This window comes from Lagopus muta, chromosome 2, assembly GCF_023343835.1.
Source record: "Lagopus muta isolate bLagMut1 chromosome 2, bLagMut1 primary, whole genome shotgun sequence".
In the NCBI taxonomy this organism is placed as follows: Eukaryota; Metazoa; Chordata; class Aves; order Galliformes; family Phasianidae; genus Lagopus; species Lagopus muta.
The window spans coordinates 39058117-39084673 of record NC_064434.1 but is presented as its reverse complement, the minus strand read 5'-3'; the positions used below and the strand labels follow the sequence as shown (position 1 = coordinate 39084673).

General features: G+C 42.2%; 1 long non-coding RNA gene across 1 annotated transcript; it reads left to right on the top strand.

Annotated features, from left to right (window-relative positions):
* Positions 1-123: 123 nt before the first annotated feature.
* Positions 124-25981, top strand: LOC125689092 (uncharacterized). The gene is made up of 3 exons (XR_007375031.1): positions 124-1877; positions 2783-3110; positions 24267-25981. It is a non-coding gene; the product is annotated as an uncharacterized LOC125689092 (long non-coding RNA).
* Positions 25982-26557: the final 576 nt, after the last annotated feature.

Here is a 26557-nt window from a genome sequence, read left to right as displayed (position 1 = left end):
TGGGCAAAAGAGCCCATAACAATTAGCGTGACAGTGAGCAGGAGGTGAGAACGGAATGGTGGCACACAGCAGGTGTCTGTCTGCAGTCCCCTGCCACTAAGGGCGATTTGGTATTGGAAGCATCCCAGGGCAGACAGATAAAGCTTCATTTCATGAGCAGGAATAGAAAAACTCTCTTCAGCCCCTGCTTGCTCTTTCCTGCCCTAGGTCATTTTGCTTCAAATGAGGGCAGGGGGAATAAGGTTAAAATGCAAAGGCTGGCCAGGATGTCTGCCCTGGTTGGAATAGCGTTTCTTGCAGCTCTAAGCTAGTAGTATGTAGTCACCTCCAGGTCCCCCCCGCTGAGCTGCAATAACACAAGATGAGAGGCAACCTCAAGTTGTGCCAGGGGAGGTTCAGGCTGGATAACATAAAGAATTTCTTCTCACGGAGAGTGGTGAGGCACTGGCATGGGCTGCCCAGGGAGGTAGACTCTACTACTCTACTGTCCCTGGAGGTGTTCAAGAAGCGTGTGGATGTGGCACTGAGAGATGTGGTTAGTGGGAATGGTGGAGGTGGGTTGGTGGTTGGACTAGGAGATCTTAGAGGTGTTTTCCAACCTTAATGATTCTGTCTTTCTATGAACACTAGGTGTCCCACTGCAGGTGCTACCAAGTGCTATCTCTTTACCGGGCCTCCAGCCTGCTTGTGTCTGCATACAAGCACTTGGACCGTGATGCCCAGTCTTATAGGGTGACCAGACACAGGCAGTGCTTCTAGGAGCTGCTGGCTCAGCCGTGATCCCTGTGGTTGTGCAAGCCCTCAGACTTGGCTGGGACTTGCTGGGGGAATCTGCCTGCTTAGGAGCACTGCAGCTTTCTTACCACAGCTTCAGGTAAGAAAATAGGCGAGCTTCAACAGAGGAGGAAGATCAAGGTAAGAAGCAGAGCATTACTCTTGCCATCCTGAGCACTGGTATTTCTAAATCACATACTTTGTCATGCCATGAAACCTTATCAGAAGCTGCACATAACTAACCACAGAATCTAGATTCATTGGCTTGAATTTTATTGTAAGAGATACCAGGAGCATGAAAGACACCCTGTTGCTATCACCTATAGATAAATTCCTTGATGTTTTTCATCATGAAATTCTGCTTCCTCTTGCTTATGTAGCTTTGCCATCTGTCTCGATTTGACTGTTTCAGTGCTTGATGTTTTCAGCCAGAGCAAGATCCAGGAGACAAGTGAAAATATAAGCAACCCATCCTTCATTTCAGAGCAGAAGCTCTCAAAGTTTGCAAAGTTGCAAAGTTTGCAAAGGAAGACTTGACGATACAGTGGGAAAGCTAAACCACCTGAACAGGCAAATGCAGGCACCTGCTTTTACTGTTATTTGAAAAATCCTGGTTTTACAGCTAATCTGTGAGGCTTTTTGTGCATGGCTTGATTTGTAGTTTCTTAATGATTGGGACTGGCAGCATTGTTTATAGCCCTGACAGACTATTAACAATGAAACATTATATTTTTTTCCCCATCTAGTCTCTGTCTCAAAGCAAACTATCCTGGAAGCACTCAATTTGGTGCCTTGGTCATTTCAGTGAATGAAATTAAGGGAAAATGATATATCTGAACATCCTCAAAATTGCAGTCATTTCTTTGGGAAGATCTAGCACAGCACACTCTCAAACAGAAACTTGGAATTCTGAAGGGCAGGGAGGTGCCTTAAGCCAGATTCTAATGTTTCTGAAAATGTTTGTTAACAGATAGATGCTTCTTTAGTCTTTGCCACACACAGTCCCCTCAGCTTCCATATGCAATTACTGTGCTTCAGCCTCTCCCTTCAACAGATCGTGACCAGATCACGGATGGAGAAGAGACCCCAAGCCAGTGGATTAGGTGAGGATTTCCCTGCAATCTCTATCTGTGCTTATTTTATATTTCTGTGTTTCTGGGGAAGGGAACTGCAATAGGGATCTCTCTCTTGTGGTTTATGTATGTTCCATTTTTATGGAATGATGGTGGAATAAAGAGAACTGGAAAGTACCAGAAAAATGTAGAAAGATGGGGAAAGGTTTCAGATGCGGGAAAAGAACAGAAAGGAAGAGGTGGGCTAGGGACTGGGTGAGTTTATGAGAACAAGAAGAGCATTGGAGGCTGATGTAGGAGGCTGGAAGGGGATGGAGTGAGGCCAAGGGCTCATAGCTCACTGCAGGACCCAGGACAGGACCCATGGGTGCCTCTTTCATCAGTGATGTTCTGACCTGTGAGTAACAGCACACCCACCAGCCTTGCCTATGTTCCCACACACCTCTAGAAGCACTGCATAAAGTATACCAGCCTACTACTGCCACTAGGTGCCATTAGTTCAAGCAAACAGTGCCACAGAGCTAATTGTGAGTGAAGGATGTGGTTCCCCCTGCAGAAATACACTTATTTTAAAATAAATAATAAACTTCTCCTCCTGAATTTCATCTGTCTGTGAGTTAAAGAGGTTCAATAATTGAGCCTTCAAAAGTCATACCATGCCATAGTTAAGGTTCTCCTCCAGATAATGCATGCTGATATCACACAGCTGGCCCCAGCTGACCACTGCTGGGCATCTAAAGTAGAGTGACCACTTGTGGAAAGTTTGATTAAATGGCCAGATGTTTTTAAAAAAGGTTTTATTTGCGCATGGTAACAAGAAATAATAATGTGTTTTCATCCCAAAGTCTCCATCATAATGAGTGTGAAATGTTTCATTCATTGTTGAACATCATCACCCCTCCCCAGCTCAGGAAATCTGTTCTGTTATTTACCAGGGCTGAATCTCATTGTAGCCGTTTTTTCTTTGGCTGGGAGTGAAAGGAACCATCATCTTTGCACTTCTTCATAGCTGAGAATGCAGAACAGCTCTGTGCAATGCAGTGTTGAGTTCTCCTCACTGGATGTTCCCAGACTTCCACATGCAGATGAGCCATGGACACCAATCCATGTTCTGTTGTTCCCTGTCAAGCCTCTGAGACATGAGGATGCCAGAAATCTGCAGAAGTTTCCAATGGCCCACCAAGCCCGTGGGTGCAGAACAGATCTGAGTGTTTCCACTCCTCCAACTCCCCTTTCTGTCAAGCTCTAAAATGACAATCTGAGGTGGGTAGAATGAGCATAACTCTTGGGAACAGTCTTTTTTTACCCCTTGCCTTATATGCTTAATAATTTCCAGCGAGGACACAGCAAAGGCAAAAGTCTTGGTTGCACACTGAATATTGATCAGACCGTTCTGCACCTACTAATTCTTAAGCAGAGGTGAGCTGTTTCTGTATTGGGGAAAATTAGGTAGGTTGGTTCATTCACATTTAAAAAATAATCTTACAGAAGTGCATTCTCCCTACTCTACCTACAGCTCCTCTACTGCCATCCTTACACAACAACACAACCTGAGCTCCTGCAGTACCTGCAGAACACGCTGCAATCTGCTCAACTGTAATAGAGAGCATTTCCAAAATTAATTATCTAGAAACAAATTTCAAATGATTATTCCACGTAAGACAGAGAAAAAGAATTATTGTGGAGGAATGACAAATTTTATAAGCATTCCCGTTGTGCTCTGTGGTGCAGCCTCCACATCCTCCCCCACTCCCCTGCGCAAATGAAGATGTAATAGAAACGAAAGCGATGCTCCTCACAAGATGTAGGTACGTGCCTCATTTCCAGCAGGTGCACGGTGCCAGATATCTGATGTGCCCTGCATTCAGCCTGTCTGGAAATTTTTGTTGAATCAAGACCTATGGGCGTGCTGTGCTTGAGCCCTCTGAGCTGTGGGTGTGAGCGTAGGACCCAGATCCTCAGGGCTGCCTGGCCCTGCAGAGCTGCCACCCAGCTCTGATTTCTCTCGTATGCTGGAAGAGGGCTCGTTCCCCCCCACTGATTCTTCAGCAAGCTGTTTGGGATTGGGCGCTGTAAAAAGCTAAATAGTAAGTCAGTGTTAAACATAACATTTTAACTGTTCCCAATGTTTTTTTTTTTTTCTTTTAGTAAAAAGAGACCCTCGTAAAAGTAAATACAGTTTGCTTTAAAGTGTTTATGCAGGCAAAACAAGTTTACTGTCTTTTACCCTGATGTGTTACACATCAGTGAGGGTGGGGATTGTATGCACGAGCATTAAAAAAAAAAAAAAAAAAAAAGAAGAAGAAGAAATGACAAGAAAAGAAAAATTGAAAGCTGTATGCTGACAGGTGTAGATGGGCTGGGATAACAAGGATTATATTCCAAAATCTACTACGAAGATGGGTTATATCTCTCTCTTGCCAAAATTAAAAAAAGAAAATCTGATCGGTGCGGTAGGAAGCTGACTTTGACCCAAAGACTTATGGAATAAAATGCCATTTGCATCCTTTTTCTTTTCTGCAGTCTCAAAGTGGTAATAAATAGTGCAGTAGAAAAGAAGTAGCAGCGGAATGACTCATTTAAAAACTTTTTTACATTAATCTCTTCTCAAAAGGAATAAAGTAAGAAACTGAAGGTAAACAGTTGTGTTTAATATATAAAAAGCATATGAAATGAGCTTTAAGATTTATGTTTTTATGTATATGTGCTTTATACCTCTTTGATGACTGTAAAATACATAAGAATGAAAAAGAGACCTTCATTTTTTCCCCAAGCATTTTATATGCATCTCTTTTTCTAAGGCTTCCTGGTGTCAGAAATCACTTGCAATATACATGATACAGGACTTTGCTGTGATACACAATTTTACTAAATAACAGAGTAAATAGAAGACTGTATGTGCAGTAAATAGGACTGAAGCGTTATGTAGTGTAGGAAAAATCAAACAGTCCGTCTACCTCTGTCTGTAGCATTTGCCTTCTGTAATAAAAGGCTTGATTATTTTGCTGCTGGCCTCACGGGCCACCCAGAAGCAGGGGACATTAAGGCTGACTGACCACAACCACCTCTGTCCCTGGGGCCATTTCCAGAGCAACATCCCCAGCTGGAGACAGACAAGTGCAGTCAGGCTGCGTCTCGCAGGCTGAGCCAGCACTGGGAAGAAGCTGAGTACTGGGCATACACATAGGAAGTCCTACTCTTAGTGAAGGCCCTGGGGTTGTTAGTGCTGCCCTCAAGGCTTCTCCTCCTGACCAGAAAATCAATACTTAGAACTGAAACCTTTGGATAAATTTCTGAATAAAGCTTACCATGTCCACAGCTACAAGCTAGTACATCCATCTGCTTGCTGTGCTTCTGTTCATATGCAAAATGATGAAAAAAGTGCATTCTTAAGGATACTTGCAGGTTGTACAATGCTGTGCTGAAGCTTTTATTACATCGATTCAACTACTTTCCATAGGTTATGCAAAGTAATCTTTCCGTATCTCACTGAATTTGCATCCTGGGAGTGATTGATACTCTGTGTGATGGGGCTGACTTCACTTCCCCACCACACAGGTGTGTGATGAATCCCAGTTTGAGGTGTGCTATTATTTACTGCCAAGGTTATTTCATAAATTCAGTTTCACAGTTCTAATTCAGGCCTGCATGCTTTCTGAGAGGAGGGCTTTGTTATTAAGTCATCATTTCTGGAGAAAACTAAGCCAAACTAAAAGGCACCAGTAATAGATTGGTTTTATTCCACTCCATAAATGTGTGAAGTATTGTTTTATTGTACATTAAAAGTGCGATTATGTGTTATGGTGTCTTTGGATCATGTCAATGGATGAGTGCCACTTTTCACTGCTAGCTTTAATCTGGATGTAGATCACTTTTAGTTTTCTAGGAGATTTGTTGGCAAGAATGTGAAAACATCTAATGCTCAGATTAGAAAGGGGGAAAAAAAGCCTCTAATACTGCACAACAGGCTAGTGTTAATTTTCAGACTTTCTGAAAATTGGCATGTGGGTATCACTTGCCAGTAGAAAAACAGCTCTTCTATTCAGCAATTCTTTTCCTTTCTAGCAACAGGGAAATTATGAGGCTTCCTGGAGAACACATGCTGTTACTGCTGGCTATTCAATGGCAGCCATTGGATCCCTCGTTTTTGCTTTACAACAGGAAAAGTATTTGCCGTTGGCTGAAGAGTGGCAGAAGCTGTTCAAGAATATGTAACTGCCTAACTTCTGCCAAGCAGGCAAGCAAGGCAGAAATTTTAGAAGCAGGAGAGATATCTGGTCTTCTTTTAGCCTAGAAGGTTAGAAGGAACGATAACACTATTGTTGGGTTGAGTCAATCATGAAAAAACTCTTTTTTGCACATTACTCCTCAGCTCAGCATGGAATAGCCTGCCTACTTATTTGTTCTTGATCGATCCAGAGTCTTTCAGAAAGATGAAGAGCAGAATCATTCCCACTTTTTTGCTATTTGAGGTATAAACTACACAGTATGGTAATTTTTATTTTAGTTTTTAAACCTTTATTTAGAGCGCCTAGGATGGTTGTGCCCTGAATCTCTGTTCTGCAACAGTTTTGTTTTTGTATTCTTGTTACTAGTATGGGCTGTCTCAGTCTATACAGGGTCTTCCTGGTTTCCCTTGTCCTTGGTGGATGTGATGGCAGCTGTGCTATTGCATGGCTCCAGCTGTGCAATGAAAGCCAAAGAGCATTGTATTGGCTGGATGCTCAAGACAGGAACCAACATGAAGTTCATACATGCTTTTGTCCTTCTGCTAAGTCTGCCCTCACCAGCATCTCTTGCTAAGCTGTATCAAATGCAGACTCCTGGCTATATCCATTACAATGATTATTTGGATCCTTAACGTTCTTCCTTAAGTCATCCCAAAATATTCCATGAAAGAGAATTCACTCTACTCCTTTAAAGGATAAAATGAATTAAGATTTCAGCTGACCTTCTCCTCTCTCTTCCTGTGTCCCTATGTACTGCTTCAAGCATATAACCCTTTGAACATCTCACCTGTTTTCTATACCTAAATCACACCGAGAGCTTTTTGTATGACTACAGAAAATCTACATTTCCAGCAGTCGTGGCTCACTTGACATCTGTTCTCTAGAGCTGAGAGTAACCTTTGTGATTACTCGAACCGTGACTAAGGCTACCTTTCCTTCTCAGGAAATATCTTCTTTTCAGCTTTAATTCTGACTCCTTGCTCTCTCTCCTTTGGCTGCTGTCTTATCTAATAAACTTGGTTAGCCATTAGTTCCATTCTCTACTTTCTCCTTATTTTCATAAATATAATAGCTGGATGAAATGTCTCAATAATCTTCTTGATACTTTTCTTGATAGGAACCTCTGTGGACCAATTATGTCATGCTTGACTCCTTAGGAAAATGTTGCCCTTGGAGGCTGAAGCCTTGACTTCATGCTGTAATACAATGTAGTTGAAACAGGCCCAGCAAGGAATGTGTGGGGATTATGTACTGCTACTTCTACACCTCTTTGTTCTCCGTTACAGCTTTACAGGTGCATGTTTGCTTTTGCTCTCTCTATGACATGCTGTTCATAGACTCCTTTGTATGCCTAGTAGAGAGGTAACACAGAAAGTAGAATGGCCAGAGATTCAGAGGCCCTTTGAGCCCATAATAGGGCATTTGAAATGTGCTGTGGGCTGTCATTTATGGCTTTGCATCCAACATAATAACATTATTTTATTTTTTGTGATTCATTTGAAGGAGTGGTAGCAGCAGAGCCAGTATGTAATTCACTGATCCCTGCTGCACATCGTTTCTGATAAGGTGTCAGAATCATAGAATCAAAGAATCATTTGAATTGGGAACACTAAAGGTCATCTAGTCCTGCATCAAACATCTGCAGCTCAGTCATGTTACTCAGAGTCTGGTCCAGCCTGACCTTGAATGTCTCCAAAGATGGGGCACCCACCACCTCTCTGGGCAACCTGTGCCAGTGCCTCACTACCCTTGTTGTAAAAGAGCTTCTTCCTTATATCCAATTAAAATCTCCCCTCTTTTAGTTTGAAACCTTTTCTCTTGTCCTGTCTGTCCCCTTCCTTCTTACAGTCCCCCTTTTAGGTACTCATAGGCTGCTCTCAGGTATCTCTGGAGCCTTCTCTTCTCCAAGCTGAACAGCTCCACTCTTTCCACCTGTCCCCATAGGAGAGCTGTTCCATCCCTTGGATCATTTTTGAGATCCTCCTCTGGGCATACTCTAACAGGTCCATGTCTCTCCTGTACTGAGAACTCCATGTCTGGATGCGGCACTCCAGATAGGTCTCACCAGTACAGAGGAGCAGGATCACCTCCCTTGCCCTGCTGGCTACACTTCTTTTGATGCAGCCCAGTATACAGTTGCCTTTCTGAGCTGAGACATCACATTGTTGGATCATGTTTAGCTTCCCATCCATCAACCCCCAGCTCCTTTTCAGCAGGACTTTGCTTCATTCTTATATCTCCCAGCTTGTACTGATAGTGGGGGTTGCCATGATGCAAGTGTAAGACATTGCACGTGGCTTCCTTGAACCTAACGAGGTTCACTTGGGCCCACTGTTCAAGCCTGTCTAGGTCCCTCTAGATGGCATCCCATTCCTCTGGTGTGTTGACTGCACCACACGGCTTGATGTAATCTGAAAACTTGGTGAGGGTGCACTCGATCTCACTGTCAATACTATTGATAAAGATACTAAATATCTCCAGTTCCACTACTGACCCCTGAGGGACACCACTCAACACATCTCCATCCAGTCACTGAGCCACTGACCACCACTCTCTGCATACAGTCTCATAACCATTTCTTCATCCATCAAACAGTCCACCCATCAAATCCATATTTTTCCAGTTTCAGAAGAAGGATGTTATGGGGGACCGTGTTAAAGGCCTTATGAAAGTCCAGGTAGATGGCATCAGTGGCTCTTCCCTTATCCACTGATGCAGTTACCCCATCATAAAAAGCAACAAACTTGGTAAGGCAGGACCTGCCCTTGGTTATCCAGAAACAAGAAAAACAACTGAGAAGGGAAAGATCTAAGTATGGATTAAACCACACACCTCTGCTATCATTTCTTTTTCACTAAAGGAAACAAAATGAGACTTCTAAATGATCTTCTAAGACCTGTATAATTACCTCCCCAGATATGAACCATATTTTCTTTTCTTGTCCTTTGCTTTTGTAGGATATTGTGTCTTGATGTGCACATCTTTATTTTTGCCTTCTTGAGAAAAAGGAATCTACTAGCATCCAAATGCCCATTTGTCCTGATGGCAGGGGAAAATCTGCTTAAGTACAGAAGCTTGAAATGAGGAAGTGTTTGTGGTGTGAACCCAAAGCAATCTCTACTGTAAGGAAGGAGGAAGTAAGAAATAGTCTACTTTTCTTGTGGTTTGATGCTAATCTTGATCTTAATCAGTGGTCTTTTCCACATTTGTCTTCAAAAAGTATCAGTTGTATGGGTAATTAATTAAGAAGTGGAGTTAGATGCAGACGTACATTTTTTGTACAGGGAGTGAGACACCACATAGAAAAATCAGTGTGCAGAGACCACTTCTTTGGCATACACGAACACAGCCTAATTTGCTGAGCATTTTACCCCTTTTAAAAACAGAACATTTGTGGTATTTGCTTAGAATGACTGCTTGGCATTGCTGTCAGACTAAATCCATATACCTCTTTTGTATTAGATCACTATTTTATTTCAAGAGTTACATGCATACAGGATGACAGCAAGCTGATTTTCCAAATTGCTCTGCTTTGTCACTGATAGCTTCTGGCATTAGGCCATGCAGATACTCTATTTTTGAGATATGTTCTGCCAGTTTCAGAGTTGTCCCTCCAACTGTATCACCTTTCTGAAGGTCAGTTATGCTCCTATAGCTAGTGGTACATTACAAGGTGTTTCAGTTTTTGTGTCTTTTTTTCTTCTCGTAAATAGTAATTCTGTAACTCTATCAAGAAATAAAATCATGCCTTCTCCCAAACGTTGCTCTACTGAGAAACAGTTCAAAACCAACCTGTAATGGACACAGTGCTTGTCACTGATAGCCAATTTCCTGCATTCTGTGCATATTTCCTGCCACAGGTCTCCCATTAAATAAAGGGGATTTGGAATAAAACGCCTCTCTGAATCCTTTTGCTTCTCAATGTGAGCTGCCTGGAGTACTAGCAACCCCCTATCAGAGTAAGTGTTTTTCAAGCAGCAGAGTAGAACGACTGGAAGTGCTAAGGATGCAGAAGTACCCGGCAGGGGAAAAATTGGCTTCTTGCTTTGCCAATGCTTTCTTGGCTGCCAATTTGCACAGAGAGCTGCAGGTTCTACACGGGAATGGCAACTTTCTGATAGTGTCGCACAACTCTGGAGATTCCCTGCCACTGAAAATATAATTAGAGATCTGGTTATCCAGCTAGAGGTCAGGAAGCTAGAGTTAATTGCTAACCTGTTTATCCTACTCAGGGGATAAAGCACATAAATACAGTTACAAACAGCCTAACGCCTAAGAGACCTCTGCTGAAAGCCTGCTTAGTCTTAAGGTAACAGGCTTGAAAGCGCCTGAGGGAATGAAAAATACGGGATTGCATACCCGCACCGGTGCAGCACCAGCAGTTTACAGAGGTTCTTCTTTGTATACAGCCCATCAGCGTGCACCTTCCCCCTCCGCTACCCGAAGCTGGATGAGCTTCTCTGTTGGAAGGAGTAGGCGTATCCCAAGTGACTTGAGAGGGGAGGGTCCTTTTGAAAATCAGACTTAGGTACTCTTGAAAAAGGTTCCCCGGACTTTTGTTTAGGCAGCCCACTCCTCCTATTCACCCTGCCTTGTGTGAATAGTCCTTACCCTTCAGCCCAGCGGCTGAAATCAATGCCTTTTCATGTGACCCTTTCATGTTTAAATGGCAGTAACCACAAGTAGTTTGTTTGCTATCCTTTCTTTCACTATCTGATTTCCTACGTTAAACCCCTCCACATATCTATTCTGAGTAGGTCATGAAATTCCTAATGTCTGTACAAGGCAGTCCACTTTCAACTGGGAGATTTTTGTTGCCCCTTGAAAACTCTGTGCCCACACAGGCTTTGATTATCAAACACACAAAATGCAGCCAAATCTGAACGGGATTTCCACAGGGCTGGGGAGATCTTCACCCCTCCCAAAGGCAATCTTCCTCTCGAGTCTCTGCTCTCTCCTTTAGATCATGCTTGGGCTACAGCACTTGAAAGAATCCAGAAGATTTATTTTGATATCAGGGAAATGTCCTTCTATTTTTACTCTTCTCCTAGTGGAAAAAATAGGAGAAACTTCTTATCAAAGTTTCCGGAAACATTTCCCTCCACATACAGGTTGAATGTAGCAGTGTCTCTTCTCCTCATCTCCACGATGTAAAAGCAAGCAGAGTGGTTTAAATGCTCTCAGCTGAGGAAGTACTTCTGTTGCTGTATTCAGAAGAACAGTCGGGTAAATGTCAAACTTTAACTGCAGGCTTGTTGGCTCCAAAGAAAGTTAGGAACATACTTTGGCTTTGCCCTAAAGCAGGGCCCCGAGCACTTGCTGGCACATTCCTCCTCATATGCTATCATCAGGAAGCATCCTATTATCTGCTGCTTAAAACAAACATGATGGAGTAGTTGATTTGTATTATTTAATAAGAAGATGACTGACTGTTCTGCACAGTCTGTTTGCGTCTTAGGAGCCGTAAAATGAATCCATTAACTTATTAACTTTTATTTTGAAATCTTTCATGGAACTGTCATGTTATTTTGGTTGGAGTAAGTGATTCATCTCTTTTTAACAACTATATTTTGGGTCCAGAGAGACTTATACACTTCCGTTAATAGGTCAGAATTATGAGACGTATCACTCATGTTCAGAATCTTTTTGTAGCGTAGCTTATTAATAATAGATTTGAATATCAAAAATAATGATATGCTGTTTCAGCATTTAATTTTGGGAAACATTGAAAAGATTTCCCCCTTGTATTGGTACAGTCAGTTGTGAAGACTGAAGGAGACAAACTGTACTGTAGGTGGGAGCAGAGACACTGCAGCAGCTAATGTGAGGTTGAGCTTTAAATTTTTATGACAATTCATAAACTGTTTTTCTTGCCGACACCCTGGCTAATCGCAGGCTCTCCCTGACAATTTTCTTGTTCTGATTCTCATGGATTTAATAGTGTTCGTGGGGGGTGAGTCGGGCGAGATAGCTTGCTCTTGTAAGCTGCTTACCCTTGTGTACGTTTTTCTTCAAGGAATGTCATGTCTTCAGCAAGCGGTTAGCAGCGAGTGATTTCTCTCCTCTTAATTCTTGTCTGTCTAATGGTTTTACAGCTGTAGAGTGGACACCTTAGTTCAAAGCGATGGCTCTGAAGCCTTTTTTCTAGACAAAGCTATACTGGGTTGTTATCCTTACAGCTGATATCTCTCTGTACCTTTCCTCATCTCCTTTCCACTCACCCTGCCCCTCACCTTGGAGCTGTCTCCAACAGCCCTATCTTTCCTATCTTGCCCTATCTTCCTTCACAGACTGGTGGAGCAGAACCTGCTTTTTTTTAATTCAAATATCTTGTCCCTTTGTGTGGTGGTCGTGATCTCTGCACCTAATAGGGGTATCTCTCCCAGATACCCCTATTAGGATCATCTTCATGGCTGGTCAGTTACATCTTGCCTCTCCCTTTCTCCTTGCAGCTTGACTATCTGCTGAAGTTCACTTTTCCTTTCTTCCCCTTTAAGACGTAGGGCTGCTGCATTCTCTTCTTGATTTCTGCTCCGGCTAAGCAGTGATTCCTGCTTTGCCAGCATCTGCAGTCTCACAGTCTTGTCCTTGTGCGTGGACTTTCTTTTCTGAAAGAGCTCATTCATATGTTACCATCTTGCCTCTAAAATTTCTTCTCAATCCTATTTCAGTCAAAAAGCCTGCAAAAATTTCTACCCACTGATGGCTAGGTACGGAACCCATTTATACTCTCAAAATCTCTTTCCTTTGGATGTGCCTTTTAAATACTTTTGAATGCATCCCTGACTTATTCCATACCAACTGGCAGTGCCTATGGAAAGCCTCTCGAGCCCAGCAGCTACTCAGGGGGTGAGGTCACGGCCATGGATGGCCATCAAACCTTCAGGGCCAAACATCTGTGTCCCCTGTTCATTGAAGCAGGAATGTTGGTGGTCCTGGTTCTTCAGTGTGCCCAATCTGGGAGGAAGTAATCTATAAGTTAAAACACCTCTTACTTGGATTTTGGCATTGTCAGGAATTCAGCTAGGAGCAAAATGGTTCATTGAGGAGACATTTGGTGAATTTTTGTTCTGCTTTCATTGTGAAGATTTGATTGCTGTGCTGTCTATATAGAATGAAACACACAAGAACAAAAATTGGACGTACATTTAGTGGTCTCAGGTCTCCTCACTAAGGAAGGTCTAGGAATAATTTCCTCATGGAGAGAGCAGTCAGGCAATGGAATGGGCCGCCTAGGGCAGTGGTGGAGTCCCCATCCCTGGAGGCATATAAGAGGCACGTGGATGTGGCTCTTAGTGACAGGGTTTGGTAGGTCAGGTTCATGGTTGGATTTGGTGATCTTGAAAGTATTTTTCAACTTTATATGATTATATGAGTCTATAAAGCCCACATAATAAACACTGCTGCTGACCCTGAGGTAGCAAAGTGTACTTAGAGACACAATAATAACTGTCTTTACAGCTTTCTTCCCAACCCTCTGTCCCTTTTCTCTCACTGTATTTCCATCATGTGCTGGTTGTGTGCCCAATATCTCAGTGCTTTTTCTTTATGTATTTTACATACATTACATATACGCCATACTGTAGTGAACAGCTTTAAGATTTTCATGTGGCTTACCTCATCCTCTCAACCAGAAATTTCATAAATAAATCACTGTCTTTCAAACCTTTTTGCAGGTTGCATCTGTCTGAAGCGTGTGCGCTTCAATAGGTGTGCCTGACAGAGAAATTAAAAAGAAAAATCATCTCCCAAACAGAAACTATAAGAGGCATGTTGAGCTAAACACTTGCTGCACATTATTACAAGGGAAATGTGATTTGCAAAAGAGGGTTTAGAAAGTAGAGGTGACATTTTGTTTCCCTGAGCTCAGTGGGCCATAACTTCACCTGGGATAAATTGACATAGATTCACTGAAATCAATAACTGATTTGCACTCTCTGGGACCAGTCCTGTTGAATTCTAGCCATCGGTAGTTGAAGAGCATATTCTTTTTTTTTCTGTGAAATCAAACATTTCTTCATGGTATGCCTTGCTGTTTGGATTGATTCTGTTTTCTATGAGTAATTCAAAGAGATTATCAATGGAGACTTGTTTTTCAATAGAAAAGTGGATTTTTTTTTAAACTAAACAGATTTTTGAAAGCAAAATAAGTATAATTTTTCTGAAAAAAATCTGTTTTGTAAATAGAAGTATATATAAATATATATTATATACATATATATGTATTTTTTTTACAAAAAAATGTATGCATATACATATGCATTTTTTTGTTAAAAATGAAAAATTTTGGTATTTTGGTTAAAAACAAGTCTGTGTTTGATCAGAAATTCTGTCCGAATGCCTGATGGGAAGTATAGTTTGGAGATGCAAAACATCTCTTCCTCCCTTTTTTCCATATTTCCCTGCTCTATGAATACCTGGTGACCAGGACAGGTGTCTGGGAAGTACTGGGAGAGATGTGTTCTGGTCAGGGTCTGCCTCATGGGGGAGCGTGGCTGCATGAAACCTGGAAAGATGGCTGAGGCTTTGCAGTGGTGTGCTTCTGTTGGCCTTTCTTACCTCATCTGGGGAGCCATTGGCTTGTGAATTCCCACCCCACTGCAGCCCATCTTTCTGTCCACCTGCAGTATGGGGTATGACAGGAGAGAGGCCACGCCAGGAGCAACACATTGTTTGCATGGGGCCCAGCCTTTCTTCTGATGCTCTCTTTGCCTCCAAGGAGCACTTGGGCAGGGACTAAAGGTTCTGGCAGAGACCCCGTTTCTCCACATCCTCTCAGATCTCTGTGCTTATGCAGACAGGCCAGGTGATTCCGTTGCACCCGCTCCTGACGTGAAGCCGTGAGCATTTGTCTTCAGCTTCAACATTGCCACCTCCAGGTACTTTGGTTCAGGCAGCTTACCATCTTTAAACAGCATGTGTGAGCCAAAGGGCAGGCTTTGTGTATCTTCTGGAGACTAATACACCCTCACACCATTCTGGATTTTGCTCCGAGGCGTTGTGGATAATCTGAGTCACCCTGGGCCTGATGCTTATTTGCAGTGAGGCCACCTTACACCGAGGGTCTTAAAAAGGCAAACACTAAATTTGCACTCTCTTTAAGACCTTGTTTTATTGCCTGAAAGGGGGTAAAGTGGCCTTTGCAGAAAGGAAAGGAGAGTTTATTTATTCCCAAGGCAGTTTTACCTAAGTCCTGCAAGAAGGCTGATTTTTCTATATCCAGCTTTATGTTTGGATTGTGTTTGGAAATAGCAGTCTAAATACTAACTGCATACTTACCGTGTGTGGCTGGCTCTTTGTTTTTCCAGTGCACACTGCATGGCTCGGCTCTTGCTCCTTCCCACTGGAGCCGGTGTCTTCCCTGGCTCTCGCCTTGCTTCGGTGTATGTGAAAACCTGTCAGTGTGAACAGCCTCAGGATTACCACAAAGCAGCGTGGTTAAAGAGGGCATGTTCATACTTAGATGGAGCTTTATTGCGTTTTAATCTCTATATACTTAAGCCTGTAAATATGTGCTAACGCTAAAATCCATTTTGAACTTTTAAGCTTGATTTTAAGGCCATCTTTTTTTTCCCTTTCCTTTGCCAAACAGGGAAAAAAAAAAAAACATCACCAAAGCAAAAGGCTGAGCAGTGATTGTGCACCGTAAGTTGCTGTGCTCTTTTGCATAAAAGATTTTCCGTACTACAGCAGGGGGCCTTCCCCTGATATGTCAGTGAGAAGAAGAAAATTCATTTCTTACACCCGCCTGTCATTTGCCCTTTTATGATTGAACTATATACTGCTAGACAGCCACAAAAATGACAAAAGCTTCTGCAAGTGAGTACATCTGATAATCGCAGCATTTGGCTAAATTTAGCACTACGGTAGTTGATACTGCAGTGTCCAATAGAGAGAGAAAAAAAGAAGAAACTGTCTAATCCTATTTTGCAGTCTGAGAGACTGTAGTGATTACCTTACATGATCCATCACTTTAAATGTGCTTCTATTTTGTTAATCTTCCAGATTTTAAGAATTTTTCTTAAAAAAAAATACAAACCAAGCCTCTAAAGACTTCAAAGAAGCCGATATGCTTTGAGCTGCCTATTCAGTTTATGAATTTTGAGGTTAAAGTGGTTCACCTTTGCAGAATGCCTGCAAAGCAGGTCCAGCCCCTGGGATCTCTGCATGCTCTGAAGGAGGAGACGTGGAATATCTCCCCAAGAAGCAAATTTTATGTACTGGTACTGTAGGAATTTATGTTTTCCATAACTGCGAGGGAGGTTTTGCATGTGGAAACCCACTGTAGCATTTTTGCTTTATATGAGGAAGACAATGAATGTGTTTGCCTCTGGAAGTATCCCGTGAAAGCACATTCCAGGTGAATGTGATTGTGTTAGCAAAGAATACTGTATTTATTAAAACAAACCAGATGCAGTATTTTGATGAAATTTAAAATCCTAATGGGAGCCATATGGTCAGTCTGTCCCAAAGCTCATTGATGTAACTGGGAATATTCATCCAAGACTGCTTTTAAAAGGATGTCAGTTAAAAGCAGATTCTGATTTTGACTTTGGCCAAATAGCATTGGAATTTTAATTCCCAGGAATACCTGAATAGTGTGAGAAATGGAATGGCAGAATACCTTAAAGAAGCATGCTTAAGATTTTGGTGTAGTGGTAAAGCTATTTCAATCCAAAAAGGCAACTTAAAGTGACATAAACACTCACTGTTCATGTATACTAATCATTACATGACTTGATTAAGCATCACCTAGCAAAACATACACCACCTGGGGGACCCTGCTCTGCACCTTGCCTAGGCAAAAGCTCCAGTAAGTCTTTTTCATCAGCTGTGCAGTGCTAAGGCTTTGAAAACTTCACCAGTCGATATCCCAATATGAATCAATGTAACTAGTAGTATTGGACTGATATTACAAACAAATCATTTTCTTACTATAGCAGAAAAATCTTTCCATCAGAACATTAGAGGATACTGAAGTGAAAAATAATTCTATACGAAGTTCTTTCAAATGGTTATCATCTGTATATGTAGCTATTTAGGGTATTTTGAGAGTAGCTTGAAGTTCTCTTAAATGATTTGATGCATTTTAATGTATTTTCATGACCGTTCAAAGCACATTGTTAAACATTGTGTATTTACCTTTTTGATGTGTAAAGACACTCATGTAATTAATATTTAGCCTCTGTAACTACAGTAGCAATCCCCCCTTCCTCGTTAACATAGTATACATAGCAGGTGGGGAGCACTGTTCTCTTCCTTCACTGCTGGAAAGAAATATTGCAATCAAAGAGGGTTCAGTGAAGGGGATGAGGAAGGTGGTAGGCACCAGGCACCTTAGAGAAAGGCACTTAAAAATTTGTTTTGCATTCCAGATGAATCTTAGTTTTACAGTTATTAACTTAGCAGGAAACTTGACTCTGGAATATAGGGAAAATATGTACAGGATGGGGTAAAAGACAGCAGGAAAGGTGGCAGAACAGTAAGAAGCTTTCTGGCACAATAATGATGGATGTGAAATGGATGAGATGAAGGGAGACACCAGACCCTGACAGCAAAGCAAAGCAGGGCTGGAGTCGTGGGTACGCAGTGGGCTTCGTCTGGGCTTGATCATGCGGTATCAAGAAGGGACCATGGAAGGTTGCAGGGCATTTTTGTGCCAGTGGGACCTGCTGGAACACCGAGTCTTACATCCCTGTAGTACCTTCAGCTTTTAGCTCTCTCTGAAAAGAAGTGATGAAGTGGGCCAAAATATTAACAGAGAAAATAGAGATCTTCAGTGCATTTGTCAGGATAAAGCCATTAATGGGAATGAAACTATGACGGAAGCTCAAGTCTGGCTAATAATGGCTGATGATAACATTATTAATATGGACATTTCACACTTCATTTTTATTTCAGATTATATTGTTAAATATTTAAAATGGGCTTTAAAAAATGACTATTATTAGGACTTATCTGATGTTATGTTAGATTGCCAAGTCCTTTGCATAGGTTACATACATACAGGAGCTGTGGCTTGCACTCCATCAAATTCCCTCTATGGAATTCAGCATCCAATTAAAGGCTACTAAGATTTGAAGTAGGATGTTTGCAATGTAGAGTAGGTAAAAACTATTGTTTGGGGTGATACACAGCTTTTATGAAGAAGGGAAGATGTTTACTATTCTATGTTAAGAATTTACTATCAGGGCACTGGTGAGATGGGATGCCTTTGGTTTCTGCTGGGGCTTGTTTCTTCTCTGCACACCACCTGGCATGCTACCCAGCAAAGTGCTTTAACATGAGGTGAGTCCCCACAACCAAATTGCAAGTTTCAACCTTGCCAAAGGTGACATACATCACACAGTGAATTGATTCCCTCCCTTGTCTGCAGCTGTATGAATGCATTTGTAAAAAGGAGGAGCAGGTGAGGGGCATGCTGCCCTGGCAGCTGTGCTGAGCCTGTAAGATGCTGTGGGAGGGCTACAGGTCTGGTCTGTGAAGCTATGGAATGAGATGCAAAGAGGTACTGATTACCCAGGGATTCCCAGCTCATCCTTGCAGCAGTCACAAGAGGGCTTTGCGCTATTTGTGTTTGGGAGGCTGCTTGAATTTGAGGTAGGAGAAGGCCCAGATACTACAAGCTGGCTGGAGTGGGCCTTTGCATAGACTGTCAGGATCAAAGGGGTGACCAGCTGCTGTGGCTTTGACAAGTTAAACTCAAACTCAGCATCTCTGCAGTAGAGTCACTGCTGCTTGTCTTGCAGCCAGTCCAAGAGGGGCAGATGGAGGGCACGTGTCTTGCTGGAGGTCAGACAGTAAGTCAATAGCTTCACCAAGCTGAGATATCAGGACCTTTTATTTTCCCAGAGCCATATGCTCCTCTTTTTTTACATCTCCTTGAGGTGGCAGATGGATAGAAGCCACATCCTTTCATGGCAGTGGTGGCTGGCGACCCAGTAAATGCCACTGCAGTGTCCTGGAGGGTCTCTAGAGACAGCTCTCAGGAAGGTGGCAGTCATTGGAAACATCTATTCAGCTCCACTTCCAGCCCTGCTTGCACTGCTTAGCCTGTTGCAGTGCAAACTGTCATATTCTGCATGGTGAGCTTTTCTGGAAGGTTAGCATAAATCTGTGATATGGCAAATCTTGTGGGTACCAGCCCTGCTTCTGGAGACCCTGGAGAATGTGCAGAGGGTAATGAGATTTTATGCTGTCAAATACAGGACTCCCAAATGTCGTGATGGACACAGCATCTGTTGCAGACAAGGGAGGGGCAAGATAGGTGGCTGCTCAGGGAGGAGCCTTTGGGGAGCGCCCCTGCCTGTCTGGGGAGGGGCTTTTCTATATGAACCAAAACGTTTTGCCTCTGTGGGCCCTGGAGACATCGGAGCTGGCCTGGAGGGAAGATGGGGGACATGTGTCAGGCTCCTGCCAATTGCACCAGTGGGGGGCTTTGTGCAGTGGCACAATGGGGTGTTGTACCTCTGATGGAGCAGGAGCTCTCTTGCCTCCTGAAAACTAACGGCGGCTTTCCCTGGGAGAGGAGTATTTTATAGTAGGCACGTCAAGTTGCTGTCCTGATTATACAGCTGCTAGCCTAGTTCTGGGAAACGAGCACATGAAAATGAGTGCAGAAAATGAGCCTTCTAATAAGGCTCAAAGACTTTGAACTTCCCCTATTGTCACCGTAGGTCTTCCCCTACTTGCTTAGCTGAGGCAGAACTATTCAGCTACAATCAAATAATGCAAATGACCTGAGGAAAATTCATCCTAGAGACACTTGCTGGATACACTGCTAATATGGTTTCTTCTCTTTCACTACTCAACCAGAATCTAAGATGACCTTTCCAATGAAACATAAAACCTACAATGTGCACCCTTACTAATGTATTCTAATGCAATTAGTTCATACAAAAGGCTTGTTAAATTTGCAGTATCTGCTTTCACCTTTACAATAATTGCTAGTGATCCCAAACCATAAGTGTGTGTCATTCTGCAGGGCTCCTGAACTGTAAATAAAATGGAAAGTTTATTTGATATCTCTCCTGCCTGTCTCCTCAACAGCCTTGCTTTGCTCACAGAGGCATTTGCAGGAAGCATCTCAGAGGCTTAAATCTGGCTCAGGAGAGTGGGTTAAAAGAAAAGATATAAACTGCAGTGAGGTGTTACAGCAGGAGTGATACTGCTAGTCTGCATCTTTGTGCTTTTTGCAGGGCAAGAGAGGAAATGCAAAGGTTAATAAGAAATATAGAGGCTTACTTCATTGCCAAGTAGTGGGTCCATTTTTCTGAGGAAATAAGAGAGCACGCGTCTTTTTTTTTTGCTTATTGTGCTGCAATGCCTTCTAAATAGTTTTGTCACAGAGAAAGCTGATTATTACCCCCTTCCATCTCTAGAACTTTGCAGAGAAGTTGCCATCCCAAATAAATGCTCCCTGTGCCACTAAGCCACGTCATGACTGAGCTCTAAGGGCTTCTGGAGACTTTGGTGGGTGGGATGGTGCCCTGAGCATCACTTGGTGCTTCAGGAGGGCTTGAGACAGAAACCGTGGCCCATAAATGAGTGAGGTGGTTGAAAGCCATTTAGTGATTCTGCTTCACAATTTCCCTTTTTGGTGCAAGTTCTGCAAAGTGTCAAAGAGCAAAACTTGTATGAACTTGCACTTTTGCTTTGAATTGTCACTATTATATGAATTGCTGCCATCATTTTGTAAGTTGTACTTATCCTGAAGTCTTTCTTTTCCTCAAAATATTTTTACTGCAAGCAGAAGGTCCCTGTGAAGTACTGAAACAATGCTGTATTTCCATTCCTCTACTCTGGCATGTACATCACACGAGGTTTCCTAAGGGACTGAAATGAGGGCAGGGAGCAGTCATTCTTTCAGTCTAATGGCTTTGTGTGCTTATGTGGGTTGGAGCCACAGTGTCCCAAACATCTTCTTCAAGAGTGAAGGAGAACATCTGCAAACCTGGTTGGGAAGTCCTTTGGTCCATTCTGGAACTGGGATACTTGAAAGCAGGTGTCCAGCTCCAAGAGAGGACTCCCACAATGTATTCAAGTGCACACAGAAGGATGCTTACCTTACAGTTTGTTCTCTTTTGTTTCTAAGAAAACTCCTTAAGTTTAATCAGGATGATGGGGTGCTTGGTATCTCCACAAGTGTATCTGTAGAACGATTCACTCTAAATCTCAAAAGAAATCTAGGGCTGAGCAAGGAGCCAAGCTGAAATGCTGTCGGACTCAGACAAGTGCTTTTGTCTGTACTGGACTTGTCCTGTCACAGTCGTGTTGGGAGCACAGCTGGCTCACTGTACTTGGTATGCAAATCTTGCCCCTTTCCTTTGGGTTCTAATAGGTTTGGTAGAAGAACCAGTAGATTACAGCTGATATCAGGGTATACGTGCATTTTTATCCCCTTTATTTCTATAGGTTTCCAGTTACAGAGAAATAAATGAATCCAGTGAACATACAAAGAAGAGTTCATCCTTCTTTGTTATGAGCTTCTTACTATTCACATTCTCGTGTATCCTGTGTTTTTTGATGCAAAGCCTTCTTCTCATTGTCTAAACAGGGAAGCATCAGTATTTATTTATTTTTAACAACGATATTTAACTGTAGGCAGTTCCTGATTATCTACTGCTTATTTAAAATGGGAAAACGAAGTCCTTGCTCTGACAAACTGCATGCTGAAGCCAAGAGGAAATGCTGCTGTACAAGAATTGTGACCTGCAGATAGATGATAACCCTTAAGTGTAGTATCTGCAGTGCCTGCCTTTAAAATTCCTCCTCAAATCTGTTGTCAAAAACAGCAGTAACACCAGAATATTTGTGTTGGCTTGCTTTGGTTGTTCCTATAAAAAGGTAGGGAATATTGGGTATTTGGCAGGTGTAAATGGATGAAATCATCAGTGCAGTTACATAGATGGGGAATCCGGTCCTCTGGTGTCTCATGAGGAAGAAATTAACTCTTCTTATCCCCAAGCACTGCTACAGCCTGTTGCTTTGTGAAGTTGTGCTCGTGTCTCTGGCTCTGCTTTCCCAAAAGGTGTGTGCCTGCACTGCTGGTGGGAACTGTGTGCTCATCCTAGAATCAGCTTCTCTGCTTGGCCCAGTGATCAGCTCATCCAAATCTAGAGCCAAAGCACTAGGCAAAGTGCAAGCAACACGGAAATTAGAGCTAAATACAACTCAGAGCAATCAGGACTGCGCTGATCGAGAAAGCATCTTTCTTCTTGGTCTACAGGAAGGCTTTCCTCGTGATGCTTTCTGTGAAGCACCGGAGAGTTGGGATCGCTGTCTGTCAGGCAGTGAGGGACGTGAGGATCTTGCAGAAGGGATGTGATTAGAGAGGACCCCAGGGGAAGGCGATTCCCACAGGGAGCGTGCACTGCTGGAGCAGCACACGCTGCCGGTGCGCCTGGGCTGGCATCACCGCAGACACTCCCCACCAGTGGATGTTGCTGCAGGCACATCGGAATCTCTTAATGTAGTGAAGAAGAAAGGAGGAAGAGGACAGCAGGGAAGAGAAATCAGGGGAAAAATGTATGAAAAATTCACTACATAAATTAGCTGCGCTTCTTGCAGCAAAACTAACAGTTTCTTTTGAATGCGAATTCTGTTGCTTCTCTTAACTAAATGCCTAAAGGAATTGTATCACATAATATACAAGGGTAATTATTAAAAATGCATAAATAGTCTTGTAGGTACAAAAAGTTGCAACTTGTCTCCAGCAAAACATTAAAAGGTTTGCATATGTCAATGAATTACAGGCTGTTTGCTTTTAATCGCTGCTATTTTGGGAGTTCCTGTAAGGATGTTTTTAGAAGAAACACATTGGGTAATTGGAGGAGGCCGCCCCATTGTAATGGGCAGTTGAAACCCAAAGGAGGCCCAGGGAGGATTATTCAGGGTGTCTAACGGTTTTGGCCCTGGCTTTGGGTGTTAAGTATCGGCTAACATGTTTATGCCTGGCCTTCAGATGTCCAAACACAAAGGCTCTTTTCTTCTGCTGCTGGCAAGAATCCAGGCCAATCTTAGAATATTTGCCCATCCTCCTCTGCTATATCCGACCCATCATTGAGGACAGTGTTTCTCTTGGAGTTTCATCTGAAAAACACTACAGCAGAGGAATGCTCACTGACCCAGAAGCCCAGTGACAAGAAGAGGGAATTATATGTGTATGAATGTCTGCCTTTGGGGAAAAAAAGTGCACAGAAAGAGAACTACAACAAATCCAAAGTTTCTGTCCAAGTTGAAACACCTGATTTTTTTTAAGAATCAGATTTGATGGCAATTGTCTGGATACATTATTATTATTATTTTTTAAAATGAAATATTGTATTAAGACAGCTTGATTGCTATTACAGCTACAAGATTCAAGAATTAAAACACGCAACTTTTTGTTTAAGAGTACAGGCATCGGTTCAGATTGATACGTGAAGATTATCCTGAGCTAGAATAATGTATTTATGACTGGGTCAAAGGGATTACCCACATGAATAAGACCTAGCAGGATCAGGCTCCACTGCTTACAGACAGGAGTGAATAGCGGGATATGAAAAAAAGACTTTTTTTTTTTTTTTCCAAACCTATATGTTTTTAAAGATACTAAGAACATTTCATGCGGTCCTTAATACTGGTCAGTATTTTCATTCTGCTTCTATATTTTAAGCCCAGAACTTCATTTCCAGCTGATGGAAACAGAAATGAATGCTTCTTGCAACCAGATAGAGGCCAGCCCATCTTCCTAAGGCCTAAGAACTGCCAGTATGAAGATTGCAGAATCAGTCCCAGTGTTTTGTGAGCTGGCTGCTCCAATGTTTATATTAGAAAAGATCAGACAGAGAAAACATGCATTCAGCTAAAGCCTCTTATTTCTCCATTTCCATAGATATGTACAGTATCTGTATCATATCTTTTCTGTTTAAAGTCTGTTGTGCTACAATGAATGGTTGTGACAATACATTAAATGCATTTCACTGACTAAAAAGAAGGGAAAGAAAGTGAAAGGTAAAGTCTTAATCATTGGGTTTTGTATTCATGCTTTGTTTCAATAAGTGCAATTCAAGTGCTTGCAAAAAATATTTGGTTACTGAGAGTAATTGCATGCCGTCTTATTTTCCTTCTAGTTAATGCATTTATTTTTATGACTCATGAAAGAACCCTGGGTGTTTTGATACTCATACAACTATGTCTCTCCTTAAAGAACCTCTCCTCAATCCAGATCTCTGGCCAACACAACCAGCTGTTTTTGGCAAGGAAGAACAACGGGAGCAAAGTCAGCTGTCAGAGAGGAGCTGGAAGACAGATTGCTCTGACTGCACAGGTGGTATTTTCAGCTATGCTGTGGCTGATGATTTGTTAGGAAGGCCGAATAGCCATCACTGTAACACCCTTACACAACTCACTCCTTCCTCTGCTTCAAGAAGCGAAGGCAAAAACTCCAATGGATTTCAAGAGAAGCAGGATTGGGCCCTTAGGCTGTACATAAGAGTCTGTGTTGGAAAAGAGAATGTACAATGTTGGATGCTTCTTATAATACAAGATTAGATCAAATCCTTTCAGTGCCCTGAAGCTTTATACCTTAATGCTGGGCTACCTGTGGCAGATAGCAAGCGAATGCCTGTCAGCATGGATCATCCTCTCAGTGTTCACTAAAAATGTACAATTCTCATTTTGCAGCGTTTGAGATCTTTTAAAAAATGGAGTCAGGTGGGAATAGAATGTAACATCAAGACAAGTAGCTTCAATTTTTACCTGATCATTGGCACATTCCAAGTATTTTCTTTATAGTGATGCCTGACAAGCAATCAATGGGCATCCAGACAATCAGTTAGTTTAAAGTAGTCTTCTCATCACGGTGAATGTAAATTGTAGGTAGCTTGTCTGAGGGAATGGTTTGCCAGGCAAAGAAACTGCTGTTTTCAACAAAGGCAAAAAATACACTGATGTTTATAACATGAAATAATTCCTCCTGTTGCATCTGTAATATGCTCATGAAGGAAGTGTTCTGGCTGGAGTGTGACCTTGCCCTGTGTGTGCTCAGTGGCCGTTGTGTCTCATGCTGTCCTGCCTGGATGCCCTCACCAGCCCTTTTTCTTCCAGCAGAGGGTAAATCTCACAGGTGTTGGGCTGAGGTTATGGGGGTGAAGCTTGAGGACCTCTGGCTTTCTGCTCTATGTTTTTTGTAGAGTTGCACGGAAATGAAATGGGACAGAACATTTCCACTCCATACTTTTGTAACTGGAATTTTGAGCCATGCTGGTTTTTTTTTTTTTCTTTCTTTTTTTCTTTCTTTCTTTCTTTTTTTTTTTTTTTAAATTAAAAGCTCCTTTTTACATAAGTAATACACAATAAGTTGGTGAACACCAATTAAAATCATATTTCACAAAATTAGACTTTCAGTTGCCTGTTCTATTGAATATCAGTCAGTAATAAGGTTTCCTCATTTCCCTGAGCATGTAATTTTTCCCATGAATTCTTGAGTCACTGCTTTGATCACTTCTTGATTGCTTAAAGGCTGTGAGTCAGTAATATTTCCCAGTTTTGTTGTCACATCAAAGATCTTTGAGGGGCTTTCTCCAACAGAAGGCAGCCAAGGTTCCTGGTTGACATAGTTCATCACCATGCTGAAGCTATGCTGCACAAATGAAAATAGGGAATAATGCATCACCTTTAGCCATTCGTGTAATCATTTGAATAATATGTATCACCTTCTTAAATGGGCCAGCTGCTACACAGCACTTTTTTTTTGCTTGAATTTTTACACTTGAAAATGTGGAGGGCAAACATTAAACAGGAAAGGTGATTTTATCCAGACATGCTGATGAATGAAAGCAAAGGCAGTGGCTTTCTTCTGTGTGCAGATTTTTGCAGTTGCTTTATTCAGGCATTACGAGATGAACAATTCTGGCACTCAAAAATCTCACGTTTTTACATTTATTGTGATAATATGCAAAGTATGAGAAAAATCCTGAATAATATAAATAATTTGCACAGGGTATGGACTAGTGGTTATGTATGGGAGTGCTCTCTTAAAATGAGCAATTCGCATCACACAGAAGCAGTTTAGATCACCTTAAATTGCTGATGTGCTTGACCACGATGAGCCTGATCTTCGCTGGGTTTTGATTCTGGTTCCTCTGTGGGAAAACTCAGGCAGGCTTACTAGAAGAGCTTTGGATTTACAAAGATTTCCAAGAGTAAATTGAGGGCTACGTTATGGTCCTGACTGGCTAATCCTGTTCAACATCTACCATCCCTTGTGGTTAAATTTGTGCCAAAGGAAAAATGCCCTGTGGAGAGGGACCTAGGGCTGGAAAGGAAAATTTGGCTTGTGGGAGGAAGGAAAGCCTGCCATTTTCCACTGCTCCTGTGGGACTGCTCCTGGTGCCTCTGGGCTTTCATATTTAGACAGGAAATGCTGCCATGCTAAAAGGGGGGGGCATGAGGTCCATGCCCATCTGGACCATCTTCGTAGTTCTCTTTGCTCAGGGA